General features: G+C 33.1%; 1 pseudogene; it reads left to right on the forward strand.

The window, feature by feature from the left end:
• Positions 1-2,340: 2,340 nt before the first annotated feature.
• On the forward strand, positions 2,341-7,347 carry LOC127721170 (uncharacterized; annotated as a pseudogene).
• The last annotated feature ends 3,925 nt before the right edge of the window (positions 7,348-11,272 follow it).

The raw sequence follows: 11,272 nt of genomic DNA on the forward strand, positions 1-11,272 counted from the left end.
GCCTTGAAATTTGAACCAGTTTATGAAAATGTCTCAGTTTCACAATGGGTCACTTTACAAATCAAGTTTACGATTTGGGCAGGAGAATTGTTAAACAACTATTTGAATAGTTATGGTCTTATTGACTCTTAGTTTCATTTTATGATATGAATTACTACACAAATATAGGCAACTTTAATATATTTTTAGTAGCTGTGTATAATGGTAAATATAAAATATAAAATAAAATGTCATTGGTAACAGATAGTGCCTTTGGAATGTTATACGACATTTACCAGTGTATGAATACCTGTTTATTAACATTAACTGTATGCAATTGTCTAATAATTAATGTGAATTACTCTTTATGTAATACACACGATACAAGACAGTGTAATTTGATAGAAAAAAAATATTTGCTAATTTTTTCTCACATAATGTTTTTTTTTTAACAGTGTCACTAGTAGAACACATTAAATGTACAAATGCTGTACATGTTAGACTCAGATTGACGTCTGGTCTCTTATCGGCATCTGTTCCTCAAATCGACATCCAATGTGACGTAATAAATAAATAAGATTTCAAATCTACGACTAATTCCTCTCTCCTCTAATTTACGTCTTTCTTGTTTTTCTCAAATCGATGTCCACTATTTGGCTTCCCTGATCGACGTTTAATTTTTTGTTTAACGGACTTGCCGCAATAGCGTCACAGTTTTATTTGATATATACAACTGTCATATTCCTGATTTGATACAGACACTCTTCGAATGCAAATGGTTGGAACAAGAACCTAAAACTCAAAAAGTCTTGAAAAATGTAAAAGTTTAAATCTTGAAGATTCCATACAATAATACTTTCCAACAATTGACAGTACTTCTGCATTCTATCTATTGTTTGATATAAAAGAAGATGTGGTATGATTGCCAATGAGACTACTTCCCACAAAAGACCATAAAAGACACAAAAATTAACAACTATAGGTCACCGTACTGCTTTTAATATTGAGCAAAGTCCATACCGCTTAGTCAGCTATAAAAGGCCCCGAAATGACAAATGTAAAACAATTCAAACAAAAAAGCTAACGGCTTAATTTTAGTACAAAATAATGACGAAAACAAATATGTAACACAGCAACAACCGACAACAACTGAATTTCAGATCCCTGACTGGAGACAGGCATATACAGAATGTACCGAGGTTAAACTGAGACTGTATATTGCCGCCTTTTTGTCTTACGGTTATCTTTGTCATTGGGTTGTTTTTGTTTTTTTTGTTTTTTGGTCTTTTTTAATTTAGTTGATTATTTGAGACAGGTGTTGCCTTTTTTGTTGTCATTATGATTTGCAATGTATAAAGATATATCAAAAGATAGTTAGTTCTTTTAAGCAGATTTATTCAACGAAAAAAACGATACAGATACTACAAACAAAGATTAAACTTAGAATAAGTTATTAAATTATATTGCACATCGATGAGAGGAGACGCCTATCGATCGGACGTCGTTTTTGGTAATACATGACGTCATATTGTTTGTCGATTAGAAGATATGAATATTAGACACATATTTGAGAATTTGACCTACATTTTTTTTTTGTCTTTTTTTTAGTTGATTATTTGAGACAGGTGTTGCCGTTTTTGTTGTCTTTATGATTTGCAATGTATAAAGATATCTGAAAACATAGTTAGTTCTTTTAAGCAGATTTATTCAACGAAAAAAACGATACAGATACTACAAACAAAGATTAAACTTAGAATAAGTTATTAAATTATATTGCACATCGATGAGAGGAGACGTCTATCGATGGGACGTCGTTTTTGGTAATACATGACGTCACATTGTTTGTCGATTAGAAGATATGAATATTGGACACATATTTGAGAATTTGACTTACATTGGACGTCGATTTGAGGAACGGACGTTGATAAGACACCGGACATCGATCTGAGTCTAACATTAATTCATAAATTAGTCCCTCATGCTGTCACTGTTTACATCATACACCTATATCGGGCTATTATTTTTAGTGACAGTCTGTCTAATTGCCAGGATATAAAATGAAAAAAAATCGATTTTCATTTTAACCTCTGCAATTTCAAACGCATGATCATTCAAAAATATGTTTATAAACAACCATAGATTAAACACAACGCATAAATGTAACAAACGGTTATGAAACAAGGTATCGGCGGAAATTTAGAGTCAACAGGAAGACCGTTAGGCTTAAAAGATTAACTTTTACTAATTATAAGGAGTAATGTTTTTTTTTTTTTTGTTAGTCGTAATTGGCTTTGAACTAGCTATCAATTACTGCGAGTACTCTCAGATCTGTACTTGAACTGATTTTTATAGTTTGTTCTTATGTTGTGCTGTTTCACCACTGTTACAGGTTAGTGGAGGGTTGAGCGCGTACAAACATGTTTAACCGCAACATTCTTTATGTGCCTGTCCCAAGTCAGGAGCCTGTAGTTTAGTGGTTGCCGTTGGTTTATGTCTGTCATATTTGGTTTTCGTAAATGTTTTTGTTATACATTAGGCCGTTAGTTTTCTCAATTGACTTATTGTTTCATATTGATAATGGCGGGGCCTTTTATAGCCGACTATATGGTATGAGTTTTTCTCATTGTTGAAGGCCGTACGGCTGCCTATTATCGGTTATATCCACTTCATTTGAACTTTGATGGATAGTTGTCTCATTGGCGATCATACCACATCTCTTATTTTGATATTAACTACAAATTACTGACAAAATTAAGCAATCAAAAACATGTTTATGAACGACTACAGATGAAACATTACGCTTCATGGTGTGTTGTTCAAATCTACGTTAAACTTTTCGTATGTTTAACTTAAACGAGTCGTTAAAATTCAAATGGGAGAAAATTCAAAATGGAAAATCAAAAGCAATACTTTAATCAATAAGCTTACATTAATTATAAGTACATGTATCAGAATAGAACTTATTTGCATATAACAGACATACATGCTGAGGGATAAGAATACATCTCTTATGAGGAGAACAAACCAGATTAATGTACTAGTATGCCTTTTGTGTTGGTAGGTAGCTGTCTCGTTTGTTTTGTGAGATACTGTTTTGTCAATGTTTTAATTTTTAATTGTTTATACAGTTATATTTGATATTAAGATGACGTTTCAAATTTATTCAACACGTATTCCAATATGTTTTATAAAATACCAATTGATTTCATGGCTTAAAGAAACAAAATTCTTTACTATAATATTGACTTTTATTGTTGTAGACTGCTAGGTTGCTTTTTTATAAATTCATTTGTCTACATTTTAGAACCTAAAAAGAAAGCTTGTTAACCACGAGGTGTTCTCAACTGTGTTTGGCCCTAATAAATACATAACTTATTTTATATTATATGCTTATGTTGCAATGCTATCATTTGGACATTTAAGTTGAATTTTACTTAAAATTCATCGTTTAAATATACTCCATGTTACGACCGCGGAGAACACGCTCCAAAATAAAGTGTTATCCAAGCTGTAATGTTCAGAATAGGATGCAGGACAGCATATACCTATTGAATGAAGCTACTTGTATGCGTACAGTTAATAATTATTACAGTATACAGAATATAGATTCGTATTTGTTTTCGCCATCCAACTGTTTAAGTTGAAGCAACACTAATGCGTCTCATATTGATTGCACCAATGTGTGGCATACTAAATTATAAGCCTAGTATCTTTGATTAGTTTTTACAACCACTTGGTCGATGCCACTATTGGTAGACGTCTCGTGGCATAGAGTATCACCAACCCGGTATTACCATTGATTCATACCTTTCCTGTAAATTTACAGTTAATAAAATGTTAGATCAATCGAGACCCTAATTGGTATTGCATTTTTTAATATAGCACCATCGATGAATCTGATATAGTCATAACGGTAGATTGATTGATTGGTGTTTAACGCCACTTTCAGCATTATTGTGCTATTTCGTGGCGGTCAGCTAATATTGGTGGCGGGAGCCTAAGTTCCCGGAGATAACCACCGACCTTTGGCAGGAAAAATGATTCCTCGTTAATTAGGATTGGAATAGAACGCACCTGCCACGTGGCAGATTCAAACTCACAACTCAGTGTGGACAGGCTAATGATACCGTAGTTGGACTACTTATACCACTTGGCCATCGAAGCCCCAAGTGAAGTCATTAGGCGCGTCTAATGAATCAAACATAAGGCCTGATATCGGGAATGAGATTTTTTTTTTAAATACCGAAATCCACCTTCTTACGTATATATCAGTTATAGAAAACTTTTGGAGTTGGAACCTAAGTTTTTTAATTATCTTACAGATTTATCGACAGAGAATGGACGAATGGCTATCTGATCTGGTATAACTCAGTTAATGTAACTGTAATTGTGATCTCACTACATATTCATGACAAACCTGGAAAAGGTATATTAACTGATAACGGAATACTTATTTCAATTGAGCATAATCTATTAAAGAAGTAAGATGTATACCAAATTTTAAAGTAGTGTTTTCTACTGACAGATGATTTAATCCTTAATTAATTAACTGAAAAATTATCTCTGTTTCTATTTGCTACTGTTACATAATGATCTTTTCCAATGTAGTAAAGATTATCAAACATTTATTTGCAATAAATAAGAAAACATAGACATGTAAAACCAATTGTTCTCTAACCAATTGTTCAGAGAACAATTGAAGGTATTTCTGCCCCAAATGCACATATTTTGCTAGGAAGATATATACTTCTGGTTAAAAATGTAAATACTAGTGTCAGATTAGAAACATATATGGTTTCTATATACTTTTTCTAGGAATAAGAGAAATAAGAAGGTTAGTCCGGTTTACTTAATTCCTACATGAAGGTCTTTCCATCCCAAATGCACATACTTTATATTAAGATATAAAGTTCATGTAAGTTGTAAAGGGAAAACATACAAAAATAGCTATTTCATGTTTACAAAAGGTCACTTCCGGTTGACGTTCTTTAAGGTCATATGTTTGCGACCTAATATAAAGACCCTATGACTTATTCATGTACCAATAAATTATAGCAAAGGTCAAAATCGAAAACGTCAAATTAATCATTGAGCTTGATCTAAATTTTAAGGTCATAAAGCAAGGACCTCAAATTAAGAGACCCGAGGTCTCTTCTATATATGATTTTGATTTATATAACCATGCATATGCTTTTAAATGTAAGAGGGAGAACACTCCGACTTAATGTTAACGTACCTCATCAACCAAAATGTATGTGTTACGACATGTCGCATCTAACAATTTAGTAAACATTTTTTGTCGATGTCTTGTACGATTTTTTATTAAACCAAAAAGAAGCCAAAATTAAAAAAAATAGACCTTGACCTTTACCTTTGGCATTGACCCCATTTTACTTTTGAAGGACCAAGGACCTCAAATCAAAAGACCCTGGGTCTTTATAACTTATGGTTTACCTGTTATAAATTACAATTCACTTATGTTAAATACAGAAGCGGTAATAAATCTAATATGAAATATGAAATCTCCGTATCGCTTCGGTTAAAAATTAATATAACGAGCTTTTGATTTTGTCATTTGTTAAAGGACTTTCTGTTTTTAATTTTCTTTGGAGCTCGGTATTTTTGGTATTTTACTTTTTCAAAGAAACTACAACGACAGAAAGAAACATAAATCAAACGGTCCTCTCAGGAAAAAGTGGGAAGACCCTACTTATCAGAAGGAAATATGACCAAACAACTCATCACATATACTTTTCTAAAGTAAAGTTCTAAAACGCGTCGAATTTCCTTTGTTTTCCTATGCGTTAACGGATTTTGTCTCGAAGTAGTACACGTCTGTTGGTTTAAATGATTTAGTTAGCAAACATTGTATTCTAAATATAAAAACGATTTGTCATGAATTAAACATTTAAATATCATTTAAAAATGAACAGTTATATTTGTATATAAATATTAATCCTAATACTGGTGGACACATGCGTCCATGTCCATGTATATTTATTTAAAGTAAATATCCATAATAGTATTTCCGTTTCATGAAATTATTTGAACCTGATCAAATTATATTTTGGTTTAAACACAGATGATTAAAATTGTCAAACTTACTATTTTTACATGACAATTCTGTATGATCCTTTTGTCTTAATCCGTTTTCAATTAAACTGCTACATTACTTAATTATTCTTATACATTTTGATACCGGTAAAGTAAGGTAGTGCAGTAAAGGAGAGGGATAAACCTCCAAAATCGGTCCTAAATATTTAGGTACCAATTACGTCATGTGATTTGATATTTTATTGATTCTGTCCTATTCCCGATTGTAACATTATGATTGTTACATAGCATGGCGGATAATGAATACATAGCAAGGAGACGCTTACGCGAATTAACGAACTTATCCTCGCTCCTTTTGGTAATAATTTTACCTACATTCTACAAATACATTTGATTTCAAGTTGCTGTTTTCAACTACATATTAACGTTATACATGTTTTAATTTGATACATTAACCGCAACGATACATTTAGAAAGGTCAAGGGTGGAATATAACCATAATCTTGAAATACATGAAAAGGTGATAAAACAGAAAAATTCTACGTGTTTGTGAATATCATAAATATATGTTTCTGCTCTTTAGTCGGGTTGATGTTTTTTGACATTCAATTTTATTTTCTGAATATTTGCAGGTTTTCGGTACTGTTCTCTGTGTCGTGAATTGACTGATTGGTATAGTTGTTCTCTGTTTTGTGTATGGACTGATTGCATCGTTGTCGGCTTTCATTGTGATGAGACGATGATATTAAATAAGCTTTTACTATAATTGATCAAGACGAAATCGGTCAGGTGTACGCTAAGGATCGGAAACTTTATCCACTACATACAAAAATAAACGGCACAGTCAACTATAGATGATAGAATACCTGCTGCCGGATGGAATCGTACAAGACATCTACTACTGCAAATGGATCAATGCCAGGACCACCTATTATCATTTATCAGAAACCAGACCATTACAATTATAATTGAAAACAATATGATTAATGAAGTTGTAATTATTCACTAGCACGATATTGACCAATTTGGATCACCTGCTTTGGATGGTGTGGTATTTGATTCTCAATGTCCGATACTACCAGGACAGACTTTTAATTACACTTTCTGCTTGAATTTGGCGGATCATATTGATACCACTCACGTGTAGGCAATCAAAGAGACATGTGTCTCTTTAGTGCATCTATTGTTCTCCGAAAAAGGAACCCAGTATCATTTGAATTACATTTTTATCAGATACAGGAATGGGATCATCTATATAACGCAATGGACATGTTGTATGCAAATGTGATGGAGGATGATAATTCTCCAATTTAAGTTTTGATTAACGGAAGACGAGAATTAAAAGATATGAATGTTACAAAAGGGGATCGATGTCTGTTTAGACTTATACGGTTGGCTTCAACGCATGTACCCTTATTTTCTTTATCTTGTTTCAAGTTGACTGTTACAGAAACCGATGGTTTTGGATTATTCCGACAGTCGCTTGTCAACTTAGAATATATCCTGCTGAACGTTTTGATTTTTAACTCGTTCTGGATTATGCAGGGGAGGGGATATATGACATTACTGTCAGCATCCTTTCGTCACATAAAATAACAATTGAACCTCATATTGGACGCGGGCTTCTAATTTAGTAAATGTTGCTAACAGAAATAATCTAACGTCTAAAGATTACGAAAATAATATCAAAAGTCGTTCTGAACTGCCTGTTTAAAATATATCCTCACGAGGAAGACATAGTTTGCGTCCCTGTAGAGAACTTGAAAGGAAGGGGAAATGATGAAAAAATGGTTTACAGGATGTACACAACAAATTAAACGAAAAAGTATTGCATTTCTTAAACTTTTGTATTCCAAAAGGTTATTCGTCCGTTATTGTAAGAATTTGTCGATGGCTAACGGTGTCTGCTGTCTGATACTGACTGTAACGAATGCGCTGGTGCAGAAACGTGTCACTGCAGCCATTCATTGAACTTTATATCTGGGTTTGAAATCATTATGGGTTTGCTAAACCTCAGTACGGGAGCTTTTATTTCTTATCCTATTCACATGCGTGGCCATACTCTTGAAGTGCTAACCACAATTTCCCAAAGTAGCCTTTGATGGCAAGTTTACCTTTACAGACGATATAGATTGCAGCAAATCACTCTTGAATATGCACAGCAGTTGTAATGACGCACGATGGAAACATTCGTCTTGGAATGATTACTGGAACATCCCTTTTAATAACATAGATAAGCCTGTACGCAAAGATACAATAGAGGTATCATACGGTGGATATGTGGTTATAAGAATAAAAGCCAGAAACCAGTAAGTGTTGTTCATACACTGTTAAATTGATAAACATATGGTCGAGAGTATGGCGATAATGCTGAATGAATCTTTTGAGAACTCCAGGCAATATATTCCAAATGGATTACATTTGCCGAATTAGGTAAAATTTTAGGAATTTATATTCATCTGCCACTTCGTAATTGATTTGGCATTCCAGCTGTTTTGATTCGAACACGACTAATGAGTCTTATGTAGACGAACGACCGTCTGACGTATCAAATTATCAGCCTGGTAATTTTGATGATTTTTTTAATGGGGCTTAAAATTTTATAGGAAACTGATAGGTAAACGTTTTATGAACAAAAATAACTATGGGTAGTAAAAAATGGCACGATTTCCTTTCGCAATACACATATATATATATAAACAAGTCTAAATTGAAAACAACGTTCAAACCAATGATTGCGTTTGATAAAAACCGCAATGTTTATACTTGTGCATGCAAAACAAAATTCTTGGTCGAGGGGTCTAAATATAGCACAATCAACATTTTCCAAAAGACCAAAAAAAGTGAAAAAGTATATTTTTACAAAATGCATTTGACTAGCAGGTCGAGCAACGGATTTTCTTAAACCCTGCTGACTGCCATTGCGATTGCCAACTAAACGGATCACCAGATGTAAGAAAATGGATCTTTAACCTCAATTTAGAATAGACTCTTGAATTTTAACGAGTCGAAATAGGACGAACGGATTATATAAACCCAAAGGCAAATACAATACAAGCCCAAACGAAAAATATAAACGAAACAAGTCTAAATTAAAATCAACGTTCAAATCTATGATTGCGTTGGATAAAAACCGCAATTTGTATACGTGTGCATGCAAAACAAATTTCTTGGTAGATGGGTCTAAATACAGCACAAGCAACATTTTCCAAAAGACCAAAAAAGTGAGAAGTATATTTTAACAAAACGCATTTGACAAGCAGGTCGAACAACGGATGTTCTTAAACCCTGATGACTGCCATGGCGATTGCCAAATAAACGGATCATTAGATGCAAAATAGACCAAACCAGACGTAACAGAATGGATCTTAATTATTATGTTTATACCAAACAGAAAACAATAAACTTGCGGAAAAGATGGTATACCGCAAATATGAGGTGAACAATTTGATACACCATATCCGGATTTCGACAATTAATGTCTCTTCAGTGATGTTTTTAATCGAAACGGTAATTGGAAGGCCAGATAATTTACATCATTTAAGGATAGACTCTTGAATATCGAAGAGTTAAAATAGGATGAACGGATTATATAAACCCAAAGGCTATATAATACAAGCCCAAACGAAAAAATATAAACAAGTCAAAATTGAAAAAAACGTTCAATCCTATGATTGCGTTGGATAAAAACCAAAATGTTTATACGTGTGCATGCAAAACAAATTTTTTTGTAGAGGGGTCTAAATACAGCACAAAAAACATTTTCCAAACGACCAAAAAAGTGAAAAAGTATATATTAACAAAACGTATTTGACTAGCAGGTTGAACAGTGGATGTTTTTAAACCCTGCTGACTGCCATGGCAATTGCCAAATAAACGGATCATTAGATGTAACAAAATGGATCTTAATTATTAATTTAATACCTAACAGAAAATATATATACGTCTAAACAAGTGACAACTCTACGACAGATCCATCTATTATGTCACCAGTGAAGGTGATACACGGCTGAAAACACTTATTATATTTATAATTACTCTAAATATCAGCACAACAATGTTAAATCTGCTAATTTGCGGAAGCAAATTGTTGTTCTTTCCTCGCCTGGACTCCAACTCATGCTATTGGGATATCGAGACAACACAGCCTGCTCTGCGTCCAGCGCACTAGACCACTCGGACACCTAGACTGAACTAAAAATTCAGCTTTCTGTGGCCTTGTGTTACCTTTCCTCGTCAGTAGAATCTAGAGTTGTAACACAGTATATGATATATTAGGCATAAAGGTGGAATGTTGTTAGGATTTTTCTCTGTGTTGAAATATAATTGCTTACATCCTCTTCATTTGAACTTTGGTGGATAGTTTTCTCATTGGTAATCATACCACAGCTCCTTATTTATATATATAATACACTATGTCTGTGTACGTTTTATATATTTGTTTCGAAACCGAAACGTGTAAACGACAAAAACATATTGCATTATTTGATTGTTGAGCGAAACTTCAGCTGCAAGTTAGCTTCTGTTTATTTTTTTTTTTTTTTTTTGTGTGTGTGATTACCGATTGCGACTTTGATGAACCATCAAAACAGAATCATGGAGCACGTGCAAAAAAGTGAGATAATAGAACGATATTTTTTTGGTTTTATTGAATTTGAGTTCCAAATAACTGTTATAAATAGTTGTTCAATGCGTTTGTGAATAATGTTTTTTCTTCTTTCAGAATCTATTGATAGTATGTTCTATTATGTTTGTTTAACTTATACATCGTTACCGTTTTCCCCTTGCACTTACACTATGCGGTTGCCAAATTTATAGCGATATATGACATTGTCGAGGTCACTACATTTGGAGAATGTAGGCAAATCAGAGTACTGGAAAACAATTATTCAATTGGATGTACACGGGTTTTATAGTGAAACTAAGCCTTTAAAGTACAAAAAGACATATTAACCTTTTCAACAGGTCACAAGTAGAGTTAACAAGTCTTGGAGAACTGTTAAAGGAAATCATCGCTATTGATATTGCGTTAAGTAAATGTAAAACATTTAAAATAAAACTCTGACAATTGACCATGGTTACGAGTTGTCGAGTTGCGTTAATTGTGGTCCGATTATTTTCTCATATGTCTGTCCTTCAGAATTTTTTTTATAATCTGTAAACATAAATATTTTATAGCAGGACACGTTGTTGTCAATTAAATGAAATTCGTTGCAACTCTCATACATGTGAGAGGTTT

The sequence above is a fragment of the Mytilus californianus genome, unplaced genomic scaffold, assembly GCF_021869535.1.
Source record: "Mytilus californianus isolate M0D057914Y unplaced genomic scaffold, xbMytCali1.0.p SCAF_12, whole genome shotgun sequence".
In the NCBI taxonomy this organism is placed as follows: domain Eukaryota; kingdom Metazoa; phylum Mollusca; class Bivalvia; order Mytilida; family Mytilidae; genus Mytilus; species Mytilus californianus.